Here is a 27,312-nt window from a genome sequence, read left to right on the forward strand (position 1 = left end):
ACTTCAATTTTATATGTTGTTTTGTGCTGAGATGTGTTCATATTATTGACTGAAGTGCTTCCATCTATGCTTGAAAAATACCTTTCTAGATCTCTGCAGGAAAGTGTTTTTGTAGAGGAAGCAATTTGTCCCAGCACTTTCCTTTAAAGAATCCACTTCGGTCTTTTCCAGCCCAGCTGAATTGGTTCAGAATGCTTCAGAAAGAGAAATGCATCTTTTTCTTACCTACTTAGGTTTTCATTTGCTGGACTTGTCCATCCTGGAGATCAAATGAGGATACTAGGAATTCACTGCTCTCAGTGTCAGTGTAATTTTTCTTTGATTGGGCATTTTACTCGGTTTCTAAACACAACAATAATTTTATTTTTATGAATTACTTCATATCATAAGGTTGTAAATCTGCATATCCTATTAAAAATGTTGTGAAAGAAGAATATAATGAAAGAGAAGGGCCTTTCAAATTCTTCATTTCTGGTGTCTGCAACTGTTGGACACAATGCTCACTAGACACCCTGTAATTTAATTATGCTGTACATATGGTCTGGGAATTCTTGTAATCACATACAGTAACAAACTATCCCAGTGTGTCCTGTGGAGAAAGAAGGCTATTTTGCTTAGGGTAGCCTCAAGAGAAAAGGAAATACCTTCAGTTTATTGATTCCCATAAAAAAGGTAGAGCTGCCTTTCAAGTAAATAAATAATTTTTGAGTCTTCATACACTCTTCTAATTTTTTCTTATACACCTAACAATTTTTAAGCCATTTATTTCAGTGGCAGTATTATTAAGGAAGCTGCTTGTAAGTTGAGATTCGCATAAAACAAACCTTTTAGTTGGAATTTAATAACATTTTTAATTCGATTGCGTTTTTTTCAAAGCACAGAAAATATTTTTTCAGTATGTCAAGCTCAAAATTCCAAGCCAGTTCTTTCACCACACTGAACAAGTTAACACATTACTTTATTTTGTTTGCAGTAAGTCAGTTGACTATCATATTTTTGCATTTGAAGGGTTATTTTCTGACTGTGTCTCTATTTCAATTGTTACGCTCTTAAGGCCTGCACTACCTGCTTATGAAGTGAATTATTCTAAGAGGCTGTATCTCTGAATTATAAAAAAAAAAAAGTCGTTCTAAATGAAGATTAAAATGAGAAAAAAGTGCTTCACTATGTGATTACAAATAAGAAAGAGAATACAGTGAGAGATTGGTTTTGGTTTTTCTGTTTTGCACTTCTCCGTTTTCCCTTTTTAACAAGTCTGAATTTCTTGACAGTGTTCTTTGTAGATACCTATATTATCTAAATAGGTAATAGCCCCAATATTATTGTTTACTATTATAAATATATTTACTATTATAAATGTATTTGTATACTTAATGTAGAAGATCATGTATTTGTTTAAAAGAGTCTTGATAGCCCATCTTCAAATAATTTAAGAACAAATTCTTAACAGTATAGTTGGCACTGAAGAATGTTGGTCCACAAGCTCTCAATTTGTACTGCAGTTTATGAGGAAAAGGCTACGGAAGTTGCTCCTCAGAATTAGGTTCTCTGTAAAAATTCCAAAACTCACAGTTGCAAAATCCCTTGCTGTATTTTTATGTAAGTAGGGCTGGCTAAGTTACTTATTTTTGCTGCCTTTTTAAAATGAGCTTATGGCTCTGGAGGTTTTGTTTCAGTTGAGACCAGTACTAGGATAAGCAATCAGTGCTGTGGGGGTTGTGAGGAGCAGTGTGTTCTTTCAATGAAATAGTTGCTTAAGAGGATTTCCATCAACTCCTCTGTTAGAGAACCGATTTCAGGGCCCTGGGATGGGAGAAAATGCAACTGCTACAAGCAGATTGCACAGTGTATTATTACTTCAGCAAGTTTGGGGTTTTATTTCTGTGTCCATGTGGTTTGGGAGATACTCAAACTTTACATGGTATAATAAGTTCTCCTTATCTGGGTTTGGAAATTGGGCCTGGGTCTCCCAAGATCTCTGGCTTTCAGGCTCTTTTAGGTTCTGCTTTTGCCGTGAGATGTGAACCATCCTGTCCCTTCTTTGTTTGAAAAACTTCTCAATTGCCTGCTTTTGTGTTTTTTGTCCAGCTTCCCAGCTCTGCCACTTTTTGCTTTTATTAATTGTTCTTTATATAAATGATGAGGACGTGCTGTCAGTTCACAAATCTTGGCAGTCATTTCCCTCAGTTGTGTCCTCCAGTATCTTCTGTGTTATTCAGGGGCATAAATGTATCAGCGTGCTTGCTAAGTTTGTGGAGGCTTTTTTGTATTTTTGTGGTTTTTCTTTGTTTGTTTGTTTGTTTTGTTTATTTTATTATATGAAGACTGCTGTCATTCCATTGTGGTGGATCAAAGCCTTTAGAAAATAACTATTTTAAAGGAATAGTATTTTACTTTTGATCAAAAACCTGCTGGATTTCTTCTTGCAAGGGCATTCAGTTTATTAGTTTGATGCATTCTAACTGTAGTTTTTCCTTCTCTGGGAGTGGGAAGAAAACAACATCTCTACCGCTGCCATCTTCAGTGCATTTCTCAGTCCTGTGTCTGGAGGGCTGTACTTTTTTAGGGCTGTTGCTATTGACATAATCTGTGTGGGTTAAAAACTTGCTGTGAACATATAGTGTATGAAGAACAAAAAGTATTTCAGAAAATTACTCCAATAGCCCTATTTTTACTGCCCAGTGTACATGCCTCCCTTTACCGTGTTCAATTTCCAGCGACTTTTAAGGGGAAGGAAAGCACAAAAAATAATGTGAACAGTCTGCGTCTTCCCAGCAATGGCATCCATCACTAGCAGCAGTGCTCTGTTTTGAGCCTAGAGGTCAGTCTTGTTTGCATGGTTTCTGTCAAATTCCAGGGCTTCTTCTGCTGATGGCGCCTATGGTTGTATCTTGGAACAGAAATGGCCAGTTGTTAACAGGTACCTTCTGTGAGAGCTGCTGCTCATCTCTAGTGTGCTTGGGTTGCTTCTTTGCATAATGGCTTAATTTTCATACTAAGGGAGAAAAAAGGGGGAAACACATGACCCAGGACAAAACCAGCCCACAGCACAGCCAAGGGCAGCCCCCAGCTCCACTTTACATCAACTTCAGTTGTAAGAATTTCTGTAATGAGAGTTTTCACATAGCTTTGCGTAGGGATCATTTCTGGTAATGCAGTCTGAAGTTACTAAGATGCTTGCACTCCCAGTTTACACCTAATCTTCAGTCAGGAATTTAATGAGATTGTATAAAAGCACTTCTTAATGTCTTTTAAAGATACAGGAATATTTTGATGAAATAGTAGATAATGGATCTGAAGGAGAAAAAGCTTATTTTCTCTTAGTATCTAGTTGTATAAACAAGGTGTGCTGTTACTCTTCCCTTAAAAAATTATTTCCTTTCAATTGATTTTTTCTACTTGTATTTTTCAATAGGTCTGTCTTTTATTTCCTAAGCAGCAAGCTCACCATTGCAACTTGATAAATAAAATACTTGCACTTAGAAATGGAACCACAAAACCAGTCTTTTTCCCGTGGAACTCTTCTGGCAGCAAAGAGAAAATGCCATCCTCTGTAAGCATAGAAAGAAGCTAGATTAAAACTACTCTAAATTATAAACTAATCAGCAGTTCAGCATTGTTACAGCAGCCTGGTGTAGTAGGTTGGTGGAGGTTGGTGGCCCTACCTGCAGCAGGGGGGTTGGAGCTTGGTTATCCTTGAGGTCCATTCCAACTCAACCTGTTCTATGATGATTGTCCCATTTCTGATGCCCCAACCCCTAGAGTAAGGATTGTGTTCCTAATAAGAAGCAGTGCACTGGGAGACTGTTGTTCTTTTGTTGTTCAGTTGTTTTAGTTTTTATTTAAGTAAAATGGACGTTTCCTTTAATTATCAGAGGTAGTTGAGCACAGTGGAAGATCAAGGCTATATACTTAATTAAAATGACCCATAATATGAATCATGATCGCAGAAACAGTGTTAAGATGTTACTCAGGTTTCAAGCCACTGTCAAATTACCAATTCTTTAGCAACACGTATTCTGAGGTAAAAAAAAAAAAAAAAAAAAGATTGTTTTCTTTCATTTCTGTCTCGTTTTGAAGTTTAAGTGGGATACTACTGGGGTTTAGCCTATATAGGTTTAGGTGAAGCTTTGAACGCATCAGGAGATAAGCCCACATGTTGGCCTTAGCACTGTGTAAATACTTCTTAGGAGAGAACTTCAGTTAGCAGCATTTAGTAAGGTTTAGTATTCTAGGTTTAGTATTTAGTATTAATAAAAGGTTTAGTATTTAATCAGAGAAAATAAATGAAGTACGACCATTTCTCAAGTTGTGTATTAATAGATGAGAAATGGGATCTTATTTTGGATAAATTCAGGTCTGTCAAATAAATGAAAGATGAGAATAAATGGAGCAAAGCAGTAGGTCTGGAATGTGTTGGGCCTTTTCTATTTTATTTTTTTTATTTTTTAAAGATAAACAGAAGGATTACCTTATCTGAAAATATTCTAGTGGACTGTAGATAGGAGAATGTAGACTGAAAAGATTGTAATAGGAAAAAGTAACTGTATAAAATTCAAAGCTATCAGTAAATGTCAAAGAAGAATGTACCAGGAAAGATAACCAGGTGTTTGACATTGTAGATTTTGATTGATTACTGTGTAACATACAGAGATGAGCATTGTTAAGTAGCTGCTGGTAGTACTCAGGGTTTTATAAGGATTCTCTGTGGAGTTAAGTGCAGATTTTAATAGTAATATCTGCATTCTGTTCCATGAAGGTTTATTATTTGTAGATTTTTTTTGAATGTACTTCAATGGGATGTGAGATGTTGTATAAAAGAGACTGTACAAAAAGCCTGTGAGCTTTAACCTTTGTTTAGCTAACTAAGGGCAGGTTTTCCTTTACGCCATTGTGCTAAAGAAAATTCACCTTTTTTTGCTTCAGTTGTAATGCAAGATTGTATATGAAATTTTGGGGTGGAGAAATGCTGTAGATACTTAGGATAACCTAGAATGCAAACTTGAGGAAAACAATAGTCTGACTGCTTCTTAACTAGAAGCTGAAGTGGACAGATCTTGAGTAGAAACTCAGAAATGGCTGTGAGTGGCTGTCCTTGGAAAGCCCAAAAAGGAATTGCAGCTCATCACAGGTGATTTTAATGAATTTTCTCTGTGCAACAACCTGTGAGCATCTGGTGGGAAAGAGGGTTTGAAGTGCTAGCTGGAGCCTTCTTGTCCTTTGTTTACAGTTCTATGTAAAGAGATTGTGTATTTCTGTGGAACTGATTTTAAGTCTTAGAGGAAGCTATCATTTCAGAAGAAATTCTGTAATCTATGGAGTGGTGTGACCCTCCATGTGTTCATGAAGTGAGCTGCTTAAGAGATAGCTTGTGAGAAGGAAAGGATTGCAGTCAGTATCTTCTGCTGGAAGGAAACCTCTGTCATTATTTCTTCACCAGAGTTTGAGGTGGAATGGCTGTGTAGGTATCTGATAAATGTGGTTTTGGTGAAACAGAGCACACACATGAGGAATGAGTGGATAAAGCTGCATGTCATTCTAGTCATTCCAGTCTAGACCTGTGTCTTTGCTTTCATGAACAGTTTATTTTTGTGTGTTTAAAATATACATGTTTTATTATCTATGTATTCCTGTGTGTGTGTGTTTGTATGTTTGTATGTAACTACTTAGGTATGAGTACACATAGGTAAGATTTTCTTCTCCTCAGGAGAATTTTTCTTCCACAGTTTGCCTTTGCTTTTCCTTGAGCTGTTTGTGTTTATAGAAGTAGGTAACAGGTCTAAAGTGGTTCATTAGGCTTTGAACGTCTGTCATAAAACACTCCAGTTCTGACTCTGTCTGGAATCAAATTAGAGGTTAAATTTTTCTAGGCAAGCTATATCTGCTTGGAAGGAAGCTCCAAAAACCAGGTTTCTAGAAAGAAAATATATAGAGCTAAACTGCCATGACAGTGAGAAATCAAAGCATTCAGTGCTTACAGACGTTTTGGAATCAGGAAGAGCTACCACCATCAGTACTCCATCTGACAGCTATATATATTTGCCACTGAAGCTAGGACATGAATCAGTTACAATAAGCCTGAAAACAGGCTCAGATGTCAGCCTGGAGATGGCTGCTATTGACTGCAGGAAAGGAGATATTAGAGTGAGCAAGATAGCTTTCAAGAATAAATCAGTTTTGAGTAATAGGGAGTCCTCCAAGGGTGCTAATAATGCAGTAGAAAAACATGTCAGTAGGGCATTGGAGAATGACAAGATTATGCTGCACTGTAGCTGTGCTGCAGTTCCAATAGGTATATGAGGAAAGATGATTCATTGCACAAATAATTTTTGTTCCTCAGTTCTATTCTTTTAAATTTTAAGTTGCACGCAGGGAAGGTTGTTGTTATTGGTTGTCCTCAAGCAATTATTTATTCTGTTTCACTGTGCCTTATGCTGGTCTGTCATTTACATGAACATGTCTCATAATGTTAGTACATTTATAGTGACTTGAAGTAGAAAACACTGTGACGACCATTGTCTTACTTGTTCAACTGTAAAAAAAAAAAAAAAAAAAAAAAGCCTAACCTTCAAGCTCAAGCAGAATAGAATCATTTAAAATTGCCTTTTTTGCTCTAATAAATAGAACAGGATTTACATTTTTAGGTATACATATTAGGAGCATCTGTTTTGCTGGCAGATGATGCCCTTTGTGACTCATCTTGTTTGACTTGCTCAGAAGTTTACTTTGGAGGTTGGATACAGAATCTCTGTATGGGTTTACTGGTAACTGTCACAGATGCAGTGAAGTAATCGTAGTGAGAACACTTCTGTGATCATAACTGTGGCCAAACGTGAGTTTTGTGTACATCCTAAAGAGGAGGTCTTCGATATACGATGGGGTGTCACGGTTCTGTTTTCTTGATGTGTGACATTAGCTTCTGAAATGCAAGATTAATTTCTATTCCAGACAAAGGTTTTTGTTTGTTTAAAATGTATTCATTTATTCATTAGTTTTAAAGATTAGGAAATTAGTAAAATGCTCTTTGACATGCAATTACAAAAGCAATTGCTTCCTCCTCCATCATTGCTTAACCTTTTACTTAAGCGTGCTTTCTGTTTATTGGAAAGCGTACATACAAGCAGCTTTACTTCATACTTACCCAGCTTTTTATACCCTCTGGCAGTAAGCTCTGTGCTTGTACAACATGACATCAGCAATAACAATGTGAATACGTTAAAACAATTCACATAATATTAGAGAGGGTTTTTTGTTTGGTGTAAGGGCACATCTTTAGCTCTATTGTAACTGTCATGTGGCCCGTGGCATGGGCCGTTGAAGCTTCCTTCACGTTAGCAGAAGTCTAGTTTATTATGCAAATATCTACTCTGACAATGAGCATCTGCAGCTACTCAAGAAATGGATATAGTATGTATGTGTGTAGGCATCTTCATTTGTTCTGCTATGTTATCCTGGAGTAAATATGCAGAATATATTGCAGTGGAACAATCACAATGCAAAAAAGCACAGTGGTGTTTTGTTATATGATAGCTGACTGCACTGCTGGATATAAAGCAAGTAGTTAAATCCAAATGGAACAAATGTTGCTTTAAAAAATATTTTAAATATTTGCTTTATCTCATTTTTTTTATTCAATCTCCTTAGCAACAGAAACATCTGTTTCTTTTCTCTTAGTCATTACATTCAAAGAAAGTAGCTGCTTCAAATATAATGAAAGCAATTTCTGTGAATTGGGTAGCTATTAATTGTTGCCAAGATGTTTTATTATGATAATAAGACATGCAACAATTGGCTTTTTTTTTTTTTTTAATTGAAATATAGCTATCTATTTAACCTGTGCTGGTTAGGTGAGCTATAATCCATCTGCTTTTAGGCTGCATTTATTGCATGACCTTTTTTTGCAACAAAGACAAGAGTGAGCATGACTGTTTCTAGTTTGTCTAGGAGTTATCTGGTATTGGTGTGTGAATTGTTTCTTTTTTTGCACCTAGTGTTTTATTAATTTACAGCTTCAAACGAGATTGTCAGAGAGTTTGCCTTGAAGACAGAGGACTAAATATGCATGGACCTAGAAATACATATTTTTGTATGTCAATCTGAAATACGAAGCATAGAATTAATGTAGATATGAGCTTTGTGATGCTCTTGCTCAAATGACTCTATCTGTTTCTGGAGATCTCGGTATCAATTTAAAGCTGTTATTTTGTTTCCAAAGGGCTTCCTGATCTGTAATTTCCTTGCTTAAAGCCGAGCTGCATTCCTGAATCATAGACAATTGGCACATGTAAGAGGGAGAGAGAGTTAGAGAACATAAGGAGGACTGCCGTATCAGGAGCATTGCTCTGCAGCACTGAGAAGGATGGACCTTTGCTACTACCATAATCCTGAGTGACTAATATTTAGAGGATGCACCTGTGCACGTGCTTGTAAATCAGTGCAAAATGTGTAATTGAGCTCTCCATCGTGTGAGCTATGGTAGAATAGGTATGTGAAATCTGTGGTTGTGTATTTAATGGAAAATTGTCCATAATAAATACAGGTTACCTTCTCTCTTCGAGTTGTTTTGCTGGGCTATGAGGCCTGTTATTGGAAGAAGGAGATCGTTTGAGATGAGAAGAAAAACTTGAGTTGCTTTATGTCTCCTCAACCACTTCATATAAGAAAATGATTTTTTTTGTTTGTTTGTTTTTTGTTTGTTTGTTTGTTTGTTTGAATCCTTATATTTTAGTCTTCACAGGAAGGTCACGTTACCCTTGACTGGGTTTCAAAAATAGTAGTTTACATATTGGTGCTGTTTCTAAATGCAAATAGTTCTCAGAAAGCATTTCAGAGTTAATCACAGTTTTTCTTTCACATTCTCTGTGTATTTAGGTTTCAAACAAGCTGTTTGCTACTGTCCATGGGTTTGCTTACTTGTTTAGGATGGAATTTATTGAAATAATTATTCATTTCTTTCTCATAATTAAAAGGGAATAAAAGAGTAACACTAGTTAAAAGCAAAAAGAGCAAGCCATGTTGCTTGATGAAATTAATATATTTGGTAACAGTGGTTCTCCATATGTTTAATGGATCTAATTCCATTAGCTTATATTTATATGTATAATTCTATATGTTTCCATAGTAAATGGGTGCCTTTTTAACCTTTTTGGTCCACAAGCTATTTTTAAAGACAAACTTCTAATGAATATTTCTAAGATATTCCATGTATTAATCACAGTCAATTAGTTTACTACTAATTTGGGTAAGACAATTGTTCCTGTTTCAAGTTTAATTCTCATTTAATTTGGAAGTACTAAGTTGGCAAGAGAGGGCAGAAAATATGCATGTCAAGTTAATATATTTGAGGTAGAAATAATTGAGGTCAACAAATGGTAGGCTGACTTGTTTGGCAGTTACCGCTCCAAGGTCTCAGATTTATTTTGAGGGTAAATTTTCAGTAAAACTACTTCATACATTAGAATTACAGAACCTAAGCTCGCTTAGATATTGATTTTGTCCCTACTCCGATGATTATTAATTACCGTGAGAGATTACGAACATATGCACATCAATGCTAAAAGACATTTTTAATATATATTCCAGGTATAGTCTTAAACATACATATTAATTTAAACATATTTATAATACAAATATTCATAAAACCTACTGTTGTGTAGAATTTGTGTTCTCTGCAGAAGTTTAGATTCTTTGGAAAAATACTTTTCATCCACCAAAGGAAATAGGGTATTTGACAACATGCATTTGTCTGCAAAATGGAAAGCAATATCTGATGAAATACGCTTTGTCAATAAAATAAATTGCCAAACAAAATGTAATCCTTCCTCAAAATGCATTTAGCCTACACAGTGAAAAAAGCTACTTCCACAAAGTGCATTTTGTTGCTTGAATTATTTTGATTTGCTGTCTATCAGAATCTTTAGATAAAGCGTTGCTTTGTCAGACGCTGTATATCACCCTTATTTTATTATATACAGATAAAATACATTTAATTTGAAGGTAGGCATTTGAGAGGATACCTTAAACTGATATTGGTTTAGCAGACGTGATAAACTGCAGGCGTGCATTGCTTGTGGTACGAGAGGGGCACTTCTTCCTAACTGTGCTCAAAATGCAACGGCTCTGCAGCTTGTAACTCAGCTGCTGTTGCGCTGTTGCGGTGCATTCAGTTTCTCTGGGGTGAACGGTCTCTGTGAATTATGCAGTGTACTAAAACAATGTACATAACTGTCCACTCAACAAAAATATCATTATTTGACCAAATTTCTCGTGGTTTGTCAGTCGTTTCTAGTGTTGCCTATATCCACGTGTGAAACTTTGTCTGACTTCAAGTCATACCAGTTTCTTACCTGAGTAATAATTCGTAGGAAGTGCAAAGGGTGAGTATCTAATCTGAAGAATATCTGTTCATTTTCAAATTAATTTGAGTCTTGGCATTTAATGCTATTAGAAGACAGTCTTTTTTTTTTTTTTTTTTTTTAATTAAATAACTCCTTAGTGAAATTTAAACTTAAAGAATGTCTTCACTGTGTATATGTGAAGATGTAGACATTGAGGACGATGTATTTCTTCTTTAGAAAAAGTTGCTAGCAGCTTAAATCTCTGCAGAGAAATACAAAGGCCCCACTGAGTTTCTGAGTATTGCTGTATGTTGAAGTTTTTTGCCTTTCTCTATTTGCAGCTGTGTTTCTTAGATGACTCTCATAAAAATTATAAAGTAGACATTAGTTAGAGACGTTGAAAAGATTGTCAGAAAACCTGCTTGGCAAGAAGCAGGCTAGTTTGTACATGATATATGGGACCCATTTTTCTCTGAACATCTTTGTGGTCGCTTGAGAAAGAAGTCCAGGTACCTAAGGATAACTTGGGAAGATGTCAGAGATGTTACATTTCTTTGTCTGCTTTCATGTAAATTGAGAGGGCTCCTTCATTTCTCACGTGATTTAATGCAGTAAATCTTTATGGAAAGTGTCTGAAGATTAATAGCTGTTGTAGAAGAAGCTGCATACTAGATTTTTCAATTATGTTTTTGAATTATTTAACATTTCATATTTTATAACAGAATTTTATGTAGCACAGCTAACAAAATTTAGATGGAGTCGCCTTTCCGAAGATGTGGCTGTTGAACATCAGCTGGTTCTTCTTGTTTCAGCTTGTTGTTTCAGATTTTGCAGAACTGAAATGTAGAAGCAGCCTGCTTTTCATGATTTCTTTTAATTGCCTTAGTATTTGGTTGGTCCTTTGTATTGGGGCTTTTGTTGAAGAGAATTTGGTAGGGATAGGTTGAATGCCTACTTCTGTTACAGCACACATCTTAAAATTATCCTCATGCAACCTTGATGCTTCATTTTCCCATTTATTTTGTCATGGTTCTGAATGCAGATTATTTATGTAGTGTTTCAGATTCCATGAAATGAAAGGTTGTTTTACAAGTCAGCCATGGATATTCTTTCTAGCTCATTTCTGTTTAGAGGCAGCAAAAAAAGGGAAGAAGATGTTTAAGAACTGAAAAATCAGGCACGAGAAGTGAGGCCACAGTGTGCACAGGGAAACAGTACTGAAAGAGTGAGGGCCATCTGCAGGTATGGACAAGATAGTACTGGCAAAGCTTAACTAATTACTAATATGTGAATTATACTTCTACTACCTTGAATGCTTTCCTAGTTGTAGATGGGAAATGAAATTTAAGTATTTCAAGTCTTTTTTAAAAGTTACTGGGAAGTATTCTGTCTAGGCAATAGTCATAAATAAAACTAGATGAAACAGCTATGCTGGAATTTATTAATTGGCTAACTTACATTCGCTGTTGCATAAGATGGCATAAGATTGTTCATGGTTGCAAAACTATATAGACAAGAAAACCCAGCCATTACATTTTACCCTTAGAAAGTTCTTATGAAAGAATGTGCAAACTAGATTCACTCTTGCTCATTAAGCCACTAGAATTGTGTGCAAATCATAGTTGTGCTCCATTGTTTTCTGTTTTTTGTGTAATTTATATTCAGCTCTGGAAAAAAAAAAAAAAAGGGGAAAAAAAAGTTTAAGAATGCTGCCTCCTGAGATTACTATTATGCTTCCCACTTAATATATTTTACAGTTAAAATAGTCTGATTCTTAGTGTGCTGTATGACTTTGAAAGGTGGAGATGCAGACAGAGATTAAGGTTGGAAAGCTGTTCCGAAGATCTTTTTTAGCTGCTGCTTGTGGTAACGGGTAATAAGATGTTATTTTCTGCTTTTATGTCAGCTCATTCAGACTAAAGTTTGAACTTGTTTGCTATATCCACTGAATTTGATCAGAGATCGTAGAGATAATTAATTTCCTGCAAGATTATAGGATCTTAGAATAGCTTGGAGTGGAAGGGACCTCAAAAATGATCCTGTTCCAACTCTGACATGGGCAGAGGCACCTCCTGCTAGACCAGGCTGAGTTCCCATCCAACATGGCCTCAAACTCCTGCAGGGTTGGGCATCCACGGCTTCTCTGTGCAGCCTGTGCCACTGCCTCACCACCCTCAGAGTGAAACATCTCTTCCAAACGTGTAATCTCAATTTAAAACCATTCCCCTTTGTCCTATCCCCACATTCCATGATAGAATTCCCTCCTCAGCTTTGTTGTAGGACCCTGCAGATACTGGAAGGCCTCAATGAAATCTCTCCAGGGCCCTCTTTTCTCCCAGCTGAACAAACCCAGTTTCTTCAACATTTCCCTCCTAAGAGAAGTGTTCCAGATCATCTTCGTGTCCTTCCTCTCAACCTGCTTCAACATTTCTGTGTTTTTCTTTTGCCTGGGGCCCCAGACCCGGACTCCAGATTGGGCAGAGCAGAGGGAGGCAATGCCCTCCATTGCATTGCTGGCCACCCCTCTTTTGATGCAGCCCAGGATATCTTTGGCCTTCTGAGTCACAAGAGCACACTGCTGGCTCTTGTTGAATTTTCATTTACTGATATCCCCAAGTTCTCCTCAGGGCTGCTCTCACTCTGTTCTCCTCCCAGCCTGTATTTATGCTTGGGATTGCTCCCACCCACTGTCAGCACCTTGCATGTGGCCTAGTTGAGCTTATGAGGATCTCAGGGCTCCCATCCCAAGCCTGTCCAAGCCTTTCTGGATGGCACCCTGCACTGTGCCATACAGCTTGGTGATGCTGACAAACTTGCAAAGGCTGTGCTCTGTCCCACTGCCCTTGTTGCTGACAAAGATATTGAACAGTGCTGGTCCCTGAGGAATGCAGATGAGATGACAGGGAGCTCTCAAATTCTTACATTTCAGGGAGCCTGTGGAAGAGAGGAAAAACTGGTTTTGAAATGCACCGTTTCATTGACAGTGTCCCTCAGTCAGTGCACCTTCTAAGGCATCCAGGTCAGTCAAGCATGAAAAAGCATGTGCATCAATCTGGTGAGAAATAATTAGGGCAGGGTTTCATCATCAACTGTTTTGAAATAATATTGTTTCTTTAATAGTTTACACATCTTATTACTAGATATTTTTAATAGAAAATCTATCTCAAAATGGTTGAATTGTCATGAAAAGTTAATATAAATACTGTGACTGTGTGTGGAGCTGATAGCGTTTGCTGAGGGTTTTATGCAGCTGTAGATAACCTCAGTCTCTGAGGTGGTTTTTGTACACTGTGCTAGGTTTTTGCATTTAGAAGAATAAATGAAGTATTGGTTTCTTTCCTAATGTTCTTAGATTAAAGGTGAGAAATATTTGAGCTTCATTTTTTTAAGAGAAGCTTAGTAATTGGAAGCCAAAGATGAATGACATATTAATCCTCGTATTCAGAGTATATAGAAGATGCTGAAATTTTCTCCAGGTTGTGTCATGTGCTCATGATTTAAGCACTCTAAGAGTTTTGGAAAGGGAAAGGATGTGTGCCTGCTCATTAGGGTTCCTTCTGATTACTCTGCTGTTTTAAGGCTTTCATTTTGTTGCTTCCCTGCAGCAAGCTGCTTACACTTAAGTTATTTTCTTTGAAGGAAAGGAAGCAGTTCTTCTCTGAGTGATAACCAGTGATATCTCCTGTTTATCACTGATAACAGCTCCATGAATCTGTAGCATTCAGACTTACTGGTCCTGAGTATCATTGCTGAGGGAGAGAGAAATATGGGGAGCAGGAGGGAGCAATAAAGAGTCATTTAATTGTGGTCTCCTGCATCACATGCTCTCCTAGTCCACCCTCAGCCAGTCCAAAACATTTCATACATGCTTTAACAAACAAAACAATTTATGTGCTTTTGTTGTCACGTGAACCAGGATCTTGCATTCATTTATGTGGGATTTAGGAACAGAAATTCATTTTTGTTCTTTAGATTCAGTTCAAAATCTCTGTTGTTGTTCCCTTTGCAATTCACTTTATACATCCTTTTGACTTCCTTCTTGACCTGCCCACTAAAAAAATTGTTTAGGATGCAGTAAGCCAGTAGCGCAGCTGACTGAGATGAACACTCATCTCACAAATGGAGATAGAGATATAGGCTTGTTTTATATTTATCCTGTGTGCAAGCACTGGTTCAGCTTGTGTCGTAAGTCAGTTTTAAGGGTAAAAATGTTCATGTGACTTCCTCCCATCACTCCTGCATATGGGAATTATTAGAATTAAATATTGTTATGTTCATAGATTCATGGTGTAAACTATCTCTCTTCACCCTTTTTGCTCTGACATGGATTAACTGATGAAAAAGGAGATGTGAACATACCTAGTTACTGCCAAAGCATGTAATTGTGTTTTGTGGAGAAAATCTAACTTGAACTCTACGGTATGCAGCAGAAAAGCCAAGGTTGTTGAGCAACCAGAGATACTTTTAATTCTTTCTTGGATTTGCCATTCACATACTAGTGAAAATGTCATATTTTCAATTACTAGTTACTAACCACCAAATTAAAAAGTAATACAAGAATAATAAAATTCCTAGATGTTCTTGAATCAAATTTTATAGTTATCTGTAAAAAGTCCAGTGCTTGAGAACTTGAATTGGATCCTAGAATGATTCTGGTAATTAAAAATATATACATATTCTTTTGTTTTTTGTTTGTTTTTCATTCTCTAAAGTGTCAGAGTCACTTCAGTCAGTTAAATGAGCCTGTCACTTATTAATTTAAGTAGATCTTCCCCTTGCTTCATTACATTGCCTTTCAGTATTTCTCTTCCTAAAATCTTTAGTCAGCTGTTTTTATTTAGTATTTCATGATGATGGTTTTGTGGTGTGTTTGAAGATGAGCTGTGTTGACATGGGCGATCTGCTTCTGCATTTCAAATCCATCTTGGCTCAACAAAAGCAAGAACATAGTGGCAAAATGTGGAAAACACCTTATCCTGTCATTTCCTTGATCATTTTATTCTATTATTTTATTTCCTGTAGTTATACACAAGTTTGGCCCCTACTTTGTCAGAAAGTAGTGGTCCCCAAAGTGAAGTTTAGAGCATTTGTTTGCTGCTCTCTATATGAACGGGCTTCCAGTATCCATTGTGGATATGAAAATTATGTGCTATCGAACTGACACAGTGATTATGCACGTCTTTTGAAATTGCCTTTCCATATTGTACGTGTCATGCTGCAGATTTTGGAAAAGAAAAAAAAGTCCTGCATGTGCATAGATGGGTGCTTTTTTCAAATGGCTATTTTGTTTTTATATTTTCTGTGCAGCTGTGTATACGTAAGTAGGCGGCCTGTTCTTTTAATGTATGTCAAGTTTCACAACTTTTTTTTTTTTTTTTTTTTTTTTTTTTTTTTTTTTTTTTGTTGTTGTTGTTGGCAGCATTAGTTGTCAGGCCAAAACTAGGACATCTACCAAAACTAGAAATTACAGATGACACAACTGAGATAGCTGGGAAATTAAACTTCCATCAGTTATGGCGCTTTGACTACACTGGTATAAGAACAAACAGCAGTATTTCAGTGTACACGCTGGAGCGTGTGTTGGTAGATGGCAAATTAGCATGGAAATTTTGAAGCCGTTAAGATTTATTTCTTTTTTATAAATACTGTTCCTGTGAAGTGGTATAAAGAAGAGAGAATGTAAGACATTTGTGGGTATCAAATCATTGTTGATAGAGTGGGGTAGAAGTTCTTGGGAAGGGCAACTGTACTCTTAGTCCATAAGCATAAAAAGAATAATAACTTGCAAGAGAAAGTAATAATAAATATTCATTTAATTAGTTTTACAGAGGAGCAAAATATAAGAGAAAACAGTGGCATAATAAAAGGTGTGTGATTTTTAAATGAAGCTCTAAATGAGAATTGCAGTATTGATAAGTTGAACAAAAGCAGCCGTCTAAGGACGATTCAAAAAGCAATGTGTACGAATTATCAGAGCAAAATAGTGTTCTACCAACGTGTTTTGACAAATTATTTTCAAATGAGCATTATGAATGCTTTCTGGAGTTGATTAATGTGCATTTCATGGGGGAGTTAATATATCATCTGGAAAAAGGATCTGGTATTGTCTATACAGCCTTGTACAGTAAGAATATAACTGAAGAAAACTGAAGAAAATCATTTGTTTAAAAAGATCGGGCTTTTTGTTTTGTTTTTATTTCCTGTGAAGTAGGTACAAATTTGTATCTCTCAAATGCTGTATTATAATCAGTCTACCAAAACATACATATGATATAAATACATAAGAACATGTCATTTTACTCCCTTTGGTAAGTATAGAAGCCTTCCCAACGCTTGCTATCTGTTATAAGGATGCAGTACAAGTCCAGGCACATCTCCCACGTGGCGCAGTGCGTGCCGTGTTCAGGGAAGGGTTTCAGTTTGCGTTCCTAATTCACAAAGAAATTTTGTCAATTCATAATCAAGATCCATACAATGTGGATGATTAAGTGCCTGGCTGCAGCTGACAAATACTGAACTAAAACAAGACTTCACTGAATATATGATAACTGAAATATATTATTGCCTTACCAGAAGGAAGCAGTGGAATAAGGAATAGCAGCTGGTCTGCGTGATAAAGAGAAGGTAGCTTGAAGTCTTGAAAGTAGGAGATGTAGTCATTGATGTGAATGAGTAATTGACTGATCAGGTAATAAGTATCCTAATTTAAACTTGACAAGGAAATTGATAGTTGATATTGTTAAATATCCTCTGAAGAGACAGAAAGGGACAAAAGAAACGCTAGAGTTGTTGTGTGAATGTGGTATGAGAGTTGCTTTGATAAACAAATGCAATATAGAATGACTGGGAAACAATAAGAGATGATAAAAGGTACAATTTTCTAGTCGTTTTTCAGACTGTGAGCATTATGTCTAGCACGTACAATGGAAGAAAATGAGGGAAATTACTGAAGCTAGGAAAACATGGCATTATCCTTTGTGTGCAGTGAGTTTGCATGTGCCCTACATTGTTATTACATCTTAATTATTTTAAATTAGCTTTATAAAAGCATTATGGCATGCCTAAATTTATTGGGAAGCTTAAGCATCTGGGTTTTTTGAGTTTGTGTTGTGTTCTTGTTCTGTGTTTATTTGTTTTTCTCACATCACATATGTGAGATTTGTAAATAATTAGCAGATATAACACTTAACAATGTCACTAGCTATTCTCCTGTTCTAGGTAAGTTGCTGTAAACATCCCACTTTGCAGCTTGGAGAGATAATAAACTGAAACCGCAGGTGATTTGTATTCATTCTTATATTATTGTACTTATCAAACACCAAGCTGAAGATGCAGGTTACTTCTTTTTACAGTCCAAAATCTACTTGTAATTTAGTAACTTGCTCCCCTGAGTAGTTTAAGACGTAATTGATTTTCAAAAGTCTGAAGTAGAAACACCAGGAATAAATAAATAAAAAATCCAGACAGGGATTTGTGGCTTGGCCTGTAACTGTGGGGAGATAAATTTTTGTTTTGTGTGAACAGTGATAATCTGTGGTACTTAGATTAATTAGTAACAGCTACTAAAGATGCAGATTCAAAGAATGATTACAAAGTTAGCCTGTTGTACCAAGCATCTGTGTTTCCTGATTTTTTTTCTTTTTAAAGAATATTCAAGTAAAAAGGCAAATATAATTTGACTGAATATAAATACAAAGTACTCATCTGTAGATTGGAGACTTTGTGCTAAGGCAGAAGATTCATAGCTGGGAAAATGGAGGAGAGCAGTCCTTATGATATAATTTTTCCCATGTGGCTAGGAAACTTGGTTTATTTCTGTTCCCAACAACATTAATTTTAGTTGCTTGAAATCACACACAGAATCACAAAATCACCTGGGTTGGAAGGGACCTCAAGGATCATGTAGTTCCAACCCCCCTGCCTAGCAGGGCCACCAAACATACACATTCAGATCAGGTTGCCCAGGACCCCGTCCAACCTGGCATTGAACACGTTCAAGGACGGGGCATCCACAACCTCCCTGGGCAGCCCGTTCCAGGGCCTAACTACTCTCCTTGTGAAGAACTTCCCCCTAACATCCAACCTAAATCTTCCCTCCTTCAACTTGGATCCATTTCCCCTAGTCCTGCTGTTGTCAGCCCTTCTGAAGAGTTGACTCCCCTCCTGGGTGTAGGTTCCCTTCAGGTATTGATAGGCTGCAATGAGGTCACCCCGCAGCCTTCTCTTCTCCAGGCTGAACAAGCCCAACTCCCTCAGCCTGTCCTCATAGGGGAGGTGCTCCAGCCCCCTGATCATCTTAGTCGCCCTCCTCTGGACCCTTTCCAAGATCTCTATGTCTTTCTTGTACTGAGGGCTCCACACCTGGACACAGTACTCCAGGTGGGGCCTCACAAGAGCCGAGTAGAGAGGGACGATCACCTCCCTGTCCCTGCTGACCACCCCTCTCCTGATGGAGCCCAGGAATCAGAGTTGCGTGTTTCCAAAAGGAATGCAAACTAAGGACAGATAGTTAGCATGCTATCACAATGTAGTATTTTGTAATAACTGCTTTGGAAAAAAAATGAGAATTTGAGTTGTTCTTTTAGGGATACTGCATTGGGACTTCATATAAATAAGAAGAATCACTGTGCTACAGAGAGCGCTCTTTTAACAACGACAATTATGAAATGGGAGTTAAAAAAAAAATTAAGCTCTAGCATCGCATTCATTGTGAAGAGGATAAATAGCATCTGAAAAAGTAGATGATAATTCTGGAAATATGTCCTGAAGGTGAAGTCACTGAAGATTTGTCTTAAGATACAAGACTTGCGGAACTTGGATTTCTTTGATTTCTTTCTCTAAAGAAATCTTAAGGTTCTTTTATGTAGGGACTGGTGTGCAGGAAATACAAAACATAACTGGCATGTGTAGTGGGACTGATCTTAAAGATAGTGACTGATTGTTAAAACAGTGAGTCGCTGTTGTGCTGACTTGCTTGTGGTCTGTGAACATTCAGAAGCAAATGGAGAGTAATCACAGTTTGTATGTAGAAGTCTTTGCAGGATATGAACTTGAAGTGCTCTATTAGATCAAAAGCGTCTTAGTGGTACCTTTATCTGCCAGGTGATTTTATTGAAGACTTTGAGTGGGCTCTTTCTGCTTTTGTTTAGATTCCTAGGATTTCTGTACAGATCAAGTGAACTGCACCTCTGGAGGCTGTCAGTGCTGAGAATAAAACCAGCTGATGCCTCTCTAGCCCATGACTCTTTGAGCAGCTAGGTGGGTTAACATTCTTACTGTTGCGACCCCATTTCACAATGTATGTGACTGAATATGAGGAAGAGACATACTTAAAAACAAGGGTGTAGTCCTCATAAGTTTATGTATTGCCTTGCAAAAGATCAGAATTGCGGTCAGTGGAGTTTTCTTATTTGCTCTATCTGACTGCTTAAGGAGAATTAACTGCTGGTTCCTGGTTTGGGTTGGACTCTAAACAAATGAGTGCTGGGTGTGGACATCCATGCCGTTGCCATACGCTTCAGTCGCTGTGCAGCTTGGGCACAAAGAGCTGCCACATGGGTGTCTGGGAAGCACCTGACGAGTTTACTTCTACAGCTATACTGCCATGCATCATGGGTTTTAGTATCTCTTCTTTAACTTAGCCACATAAGTGCAAGAGTTACGGAATGATTTGTGCTTATTTGAGTAGTATATCATATATGTGAATTTTAATAGGAAAACTTGCACAAGAAAAAAGATAGTCTCAGAAAAGTGAAGCAACTGAAGTGACGAAACACATGCTCATGTATGCACATCATTGGAAATTATATGAATGGGGAGAAATTTATGGTGATATATCAGTTATTTCCATCAGCTCTTGGTCTGAAATGATTTTCTTTTATCAACGCATTTATTCAGAGATAATGACATCTCTTGAACCAATCAGTTCCTATTGCCAGGAGCACTTAGCTCCTGTTAGCACTCTGTGGAACCATCAGATCAGATCAAGGGAATTAATCTGTGACATGCACAGTAAAGAACAGCAGCATTTATCATCTCTAAGGTCATCCCTCACAGCAGCGTTCTCCAAGCAGCAGTCCTTTCTCATAGCAGGACTTTTTACTAAATGAGTGACCTTGATGTCCTATGTGTTCCTCCTTTATTTGTTTCAGATGTATAGCTTTCAGAGCACATAGCAATGAGGAGTGTAGAGAAGCAGCATGGAAAAATACCTTAACATAAAAGACTGTTAAGAAGAGCTGGGAGATGCACGTTGCTTTTTGGTTTTGTTTGTCGATTTTAGCATTTGGGAGCATGAAGTTTTAGAGCTGGAGGTTTAGAAATATAATGACATCTTCTGGAACTGCAACAGTAAGAGGAAAAATAAATAAATTTCATCTGAATGTGGTAGAAAACATCATAGGTAGGTTAGCGGACTTTGAAGTTACTAGAAATCTTGAAAATAATAAGTTAGATAAGGTCTGTGCTGACTTGAAAAGACCATGACCTTACTGTCTGCCTACCTACTAGGAGAATTCTGTGTGCATTTTGCTCAGCTTTGTAGCTGGGAAGCTTTTGACAGCAGAGGGAGAAAAAGATGTTTGTTTACTTAAGGATCTTTAGCCTTGTGCCTTGATGTGATGATTCCATCCATCTTTCCGTGTTTCCCGTGCTTCTGCCTCTCCCTTCTTGCTCCCACTCGCTTTTAAATGTTCTGACCACTTCCATATCTGATGAAAGAGTAAAGGTTCTGAAGATACCTACCTTAAGCTAGCCTATAGGACAGAAAATCCCATAAGCTTGAGGTAAGCCTAGCAAAACTTTGTCCAGTGCTAGAAAATGGAAATTGATCAGACTTTTCCTGGAAATTCTGTTTTTCTTCATACAGATTTTGCTTGGTTGTTTATTTTAAAATATCCTTTTTATGACATTGGTTTCAGACGTTCTTGACATCATGACTTGAATTGGCCAAGGTTTGCATCCTGTAGGCTCTGTTTTACGCATGCACAGAATACCAGACTTGCTGCCCAAGAGCAAGTCTAAGATTAGGAAGTGTGTGTACTGATAGTTAAAAAAGCATATTGAGACCGTGCCATGTAGTACAAAGGCTCCCTTAATCCACAGCCCTGGAATTAACCCTGCTTGCTGAGTTACTTCCTCTTCGCTGTCTGGGCATCAATACTGGCTCATGCTGAACCCGCTGTCACCAGCACCCTTGAGTTCCTTCCTGCTGAGTTGCTCCGTCACTCACATCCCAGTCAGTGCCTGCATCCGACATTGCTCTGTCCCCTGTGCAGAACCCAGCATTTTCCTTTTCTGAACTTCACGGTGTTGGCTGTGCAGTTCTCCAGTCTGTCTAGATCCCCCCCAAGGCCTCTTGCTCAGTTCAGCATTGTTAGTGAAGTAAGACGTACTCCTGTCCTGCATCGAGATCGCTGTTAAAACCATTGACTGGGACTGGCCCTAGAATTGAGCCTCAGGGAAAACTGCTAGGGGTTCAGCCACCAGCGCAGTGTACCTCATTCACTGCAGTCCTTTGACCCTTGCCATCCCAGGTGTACATCGCCCAGCATAGCATGGGCTCCTTCCTCGCAGTGGGCAATTTGCCCAGCAGTGTGCTGTGAAGGGGTCAGTATCAGAAGCCTTACTGAAATCCAGAAAGAATTCATCTGCAACCTTCCCTTCATCTACCGAGCAGTGACCTTATTGCAGGAGATCACATTACTAAGGCAGGACTTTTCCTTCCTGAACCCATGTTGACTATACCTGTAATAGCTTTGTTCTTTAAATATCTTTCAGTATTCCCCAGGATAATCTCGATAACTTTCACAGGTGCTGAAGTTATATTAACTGTAGCAGAGAATTCAGTTGTACTGGAGCTGTCTTTCTGAAGCTATGCTCTTTTGTAAAATATTAACATTTTGAAATATATTATCAGGAGATAAGGGGAAAAATGAAAAATACTTGAGGTAATTTTATCGTTCAGATTTTTGCGCGTGTGTTTTTGGCGTGTTAAACAGCTGGAAGATGAATACACTCTGCACTTGTTAGAGGGCACTTTTATTTCCCAGTGATTTTTGCACAGCTATAGATAGATACGAGATTTGCAGAAACTGTTAACCAGTAATCACTTGACCAGTAATGACATCTTATGTGATTGTTTTTATAGGAATATGTGTCTATATAATGATTTAATTATATTTTTGGTCAAGGTCTGTCAGTCAAGTGATTTGCCACTCTGGTGTCAAACATTTGAATACTAGTTCAGTAGCTTCCAACTAGGTAGTGTCAAAGTAGCAGATTTGTAATTAAACTGAATTGAACAATTTATCAAAATCAGTGTCACTAAGTCACTCTGTCAAGGGATACTTAGAATTCAGTTAAAAAAATTAATTTATACAGCTAGATTTTTATGGAATATCTTTTAAACAAAAATTGCATTTGTGCTTCAAATCTTTATTTTTGTTGTTGGTTTGTGGGTTGGTCTTTTTTTTCCTTGCATTTATGAGCTTTTCAGCAGATCTCTACAAAGGCTGATAGCAGCTTGATCGTTGCCTTTCCCAGATCCGTATTCACCCTCAGTTTCCAAGTTGATGGAGATGAGAAATAATATAAAATAAAAGGATCTTCCTTTTGTAATTACCTTTGGCTCTTATCTTTCAGTGGCTTACAAAACATTGCAGCCTGCACTTAATCAAGTGTTCATGTAGGTGCTTTAAGCCTGGTGGAGGTGCCATCAGTACATGGAAATGTCTTTTTATTTTTTAATTTTGACAGGATGTCACTAGTAAATGTTCTTACACTTAGTAGAGTTTGAGATAAGGAAATTTGTTAAAATTTGTAACAAATGGACATATGGTTTTTGGTGGGCTGGTACTGTTTGAGCAGATAATAATGAAATTGCATAGAGAAGGCAAGTAGTCCCTCTAAATGAAGTGGGATCACTTATTCTGTGGAGGATCAACAATATATCTTGGCAAAGTATTGCCTTTCCCTGCACTGATAACAGCAATTGACAAACCTTGCACTGAAGCATTGGGAGCAGAGTTGTTCTTTGTCTGAAATAGGATTTCAAATATTTTAGTAATACTAAATCAATATTTATTTATTTTTTTTTTTTCCAGGGGTTTCGTACACCTCTATTGTATGTAATTATGGACTTTATTTAGTAGTACTCATAGCTTCTATTAGGCTCCCTGCCATGATGTTGAGAGGGACGTTAATTTCGTGTATAATGTTTTACAAATTGGTAGTGGTTCATTCTATTTTGCTTGTGAACAAAGGAGATAATCTTAAATGGTGGATATTGGTTTTAACATTGTGTTTTTTTTTTTGTTTGTTTGTTTTTTTTTTTTTTAGTCAAGACATTTAATTCTTTATTATTTTTCCTAATCCTTCTCACTAGGGATAAGCAGGCAGAGAATGAAGGCTGTAAATATAAATTCTGTATTCACAGCAGGATTTCCTTAGCTCTAACAGATATCTAGGCCAAATGGATGACTGCAGTTTAAAATACTGCATGTGCATTAAAGAATTCACGTATGAAAAGGCAGGTCCCAATTTTTATTTAAATAATGTTTGAGGTATAAATTGTGTTCTGATTGCAAGTTTGAGATTTTAACCACGTGACCTATGTTTTGGGTGTCTCTGGCCAGTATCACTTAACCCATGAGGAATAAACGACAGAAAAAGGAAATTATGCATAAGAAATATGCGTTCTTCTGTCCACTCAACCCTATTTTGATTGGTATTTGCTCCCATAGGTTGGTATTTTTCCCTATATCAGGCTTGCTTTGCTAGCTTAGGATCACTTCTTTCTGAGCCTTGGGCATGGATATAATTGATGCTTAACTTCTTGAGTTTAACAGTATAACATGTCAAAGAGACAGTATTTGGTCAGTACCTGCTATTGGATCCAGCCATTCTGTCAATCTTTGACTTTATTAGTAAATACCTGAACAGCTGTGAATGAATGTGATGTTCAATCCATATTTAAATACCATACTGTTAGTGTCAAGAAGTATTCTTTCTATTTAGTAATTGTTTGCTTTGATATAACTAAGTTCTGTGGAGTGGAAGCATGTCATCAAGCAAAGGTCTGTCAACAGTAACCTTTATAGATATGTTCATAAAACTGTCAGAGTTGTCCTGTAAGAAGTCCTTAGGTTGTCTTCTCCTACTTAAGCAGCAGCAATGTCAAGTGATCCTTGGACTTCTTGCATCTTTTTAGAGACAAAATTAGTGGTATGCACTGTTGGTAAATATACTTGCCTTTGCTAAGCTGTTAATGTTTATCTTAACACCATTTATAAACGTGGGTATAATTGACTTCGGTCGTCTTTCTGCTAATTTGCGAGTTGATTGGAATAGCAAGTGTTCATATATCCTCGCTATTGGTTTTACATAGATGCAGTCCTGCAATAAAAAAAGGCATGAAATGTGGGTTAGGGTTAGGGTTCCGCTTGAAAGTGTGGTTAAGTAAAGGAAAATATATCAAGGTAGCAGGCCAAAATCACAAATAGCTGCTGATGGCTTCAAGAGTCTGAGTCTGAACTGTCTCTGAGGAAGCCAAGCAGAAATCCTCAAGATGCGAAAGAGTCAAGAGAGACATCACTGAAACTAAAATCTGTATTTTGCTTTTGACTAAAAACTGGTTAACTGAGGCAAGTGAGCAAAATCTTCATCATTTCTATTACAGTGGTTAGCCAGTTCATAAACTTGTCCTTGCTGACCTTACTTTTAAAATACGCAGGGAAAAATGCACTTGCTCTGAAAGTTTCAAGAAGGAAGTCTACTGGGGAAATTGAATAGTGGCCTTGCATTCACAGTTGGTTTTGTTTTGGTGGCTTTTATTGTTCGTTGTTTTGGGTTTTTGGGGAAGGAGAGGTGTTGAAAATACTCTTGTACCTTAAAGAAAAATCTTATTTTCCTGGTTTCTAATGCTAGAACTACTTGCTTGTGGGCTCCCAGGAACCCATGGATGCTAACTTTATAAATCTATTCTCTGAAAACAGAGATTATCTGCTGTTCTGGTTTAGAGGAGTAGCATATGCAAAGCGCAAAACCCAGACCATTTTATCATGGTTGGGAAAGCATAAAAACCTTCTTTAACCAGATGACCCTCTGGGGACTGGGCTGTTTTCCTTTTGATTACGTACGCTACCGCACTGCTTATCACACCTTAATTTAGCTTATATCTAAAACCTTTCCTGAATATCTTCCAACTACGTTTGTTCCTAGGTAGGAAAGAAATTCTGATAAGGATATATATTTTATAATGCCTGCTTCATGCTGGTTCTGGGTTTGTTGGTGCTTTTTAAAAGAGGGATCAAGTAGGAGCCTTGAGGCACATCCTGCCATGCCTTTTATGTTACTGCGTGTTGCAATCTGAAGAGCACACTGACATCCCTTTAAAGTGGTCCACAAGAGGATCCCTCACCTCCTTTCTCCCTGTGCTAGTCACTCATACACTGATGTGCTTCCTCACTGGCAACAGTGGCTTCTGCCGGCATTAAAAATTTACCTGGGGCAGTTACTCTGAATGTCTGGTTGTCTGAACATGATTTTTGAAGCTTCTTTTACCTCTTAACTCAAGAACCAAAGAATATCTGTGTTACCCTGAGAGAAAGCAAAGAGCACTTTGCTTCATATCTAGCTGGAGTCCCAAGTCAGTCAGTGCACGTTCTTCTGTTGGATGTTTTTATTAATGAAGCTTTTGTTGCATATATTCCAATCCTGACATCTGCTGAGAGACTGTCAGATTTGCCAATTCACTGGCCTGCAAAGAGAGGATTGTTGAATAATGAGCTACCTGCTGTAGTCTCTCTCTGACCACTGCTGTCATTTCCCATAATAAAACATGGCACAGGAGCCTGGAACCCAAAGCTGCAGCCTGGGAGCTGCTACGTTGTATGGGACAGTCTTTGAAGTTTAGTTAACACTGTTTGTCTGTGGCATCCTGTAGTCTGGGTTGGGCAATACCTGGTGCCTTGGTGTCCTATGCTGACATGAAAAGAAAAAACTGCCATATAAAGGGTTAGATTTCTAAGCAAAGAATGTAGGCTAACGTCTTCTGTTCCAGTAAACTAATTTTCTTGGGACCACAAACTTTCTCATTTTGAATTATTTCTTTCACCTTTGTTTTTGATATGTCACTGCTGCTGTATAATAAGGTTCTATCATTTTATTACAAATAATATTGGTGTAATGTGAAGGGTTGCGTGTGCAGTTACAATTCCTTTAGTAGTAACTTTACCTAAATTGTTCAAGAGATTGTTCTTTCTAGAGTATTACAATCAAATATACTGAAATTAATATTTGTGTATAGCTCATTTTCTCAAAACCATGAAGATTGTTTGTACTTATTTTTCCAGAACTATTTCAGGGAGCTTGTGTTCTCTCAATAGCCTGAAGAACCTTATTTTGGATCATTCTAAATATAAAAGATATAAGTAAGAAAATAAGTGTCATTATAGGCACAACATAATTTAATTTTCAATCCTTAAAAAAGTCTTCAAACTTACTGTATATGCTGAATGAAAATTGAGCAGTGTGTTGGTATCTCTTTAAGGTTATTGTTAACAGTAAGAATGTATGAATATGATTCACCAGGGCTGCTGCATGTCTCCAGGTTCCTATAACAGGGAGATGATCTCAATCTGCCTTCATGCTGTTAAAATGATGCATAAGCCTACCAGCATTCTCAAATGATGGAGTATTATTGCAGCCTCTTAAAAGTTGGGCACTGAGATAATTTGGTTGATGTTGGAGAAAGAACGTACCATAACCCCTGTGGCTCAACTTTCATTGAATAAATATGGCATGCTGCTGCTTTTGTTCTCCTTGTGTATGGAAGAACAATTAACGTGTCAAAAAAGAAGAATCACGGAATGTTCTGGCTCATTCCTGTAAAAAGTGCAATTCCACACTGAGTTGTGTTTTAAGTTATTGCGCGATGTTCGAGGTTCTGGTTCCAAAAACATCAGCTGTAGCCCAT

General features: G+C 37.4%; 1 protein-coding gene across 15 annotated transcripts in view; it reads left to right on the plus strand.

Annotated features, from left to right (window-relative positions):
- Positions 1-27,312, plus strand: part of TENM2 (teneurin transmembrane protein 2) — a 602,430-nt gene that overhangs the window by 58,624 nt on the left and 516,494 nt on the right. The gene's annotated exons all lie outside the window — the stretch shown is intronic.

The sequence above is a fragment of the Tympanuchus pallidicinctus genome, unplaced genomic scaffold (assembly GCF_026119805.1).
Source record: "Tympanuchus pallidicinctus isolate F22 unplaced genomic scaffold, pur_lepc_1.0 scaffold21, whole genome shotgun sequence".
Classification (NCBI taxonomy): Eukaryota; Metazoa; Chordata; class Aves; order Galliformes; family Phasianidae; genus Tympanuchus; species Tympanuchus pallidicinctus.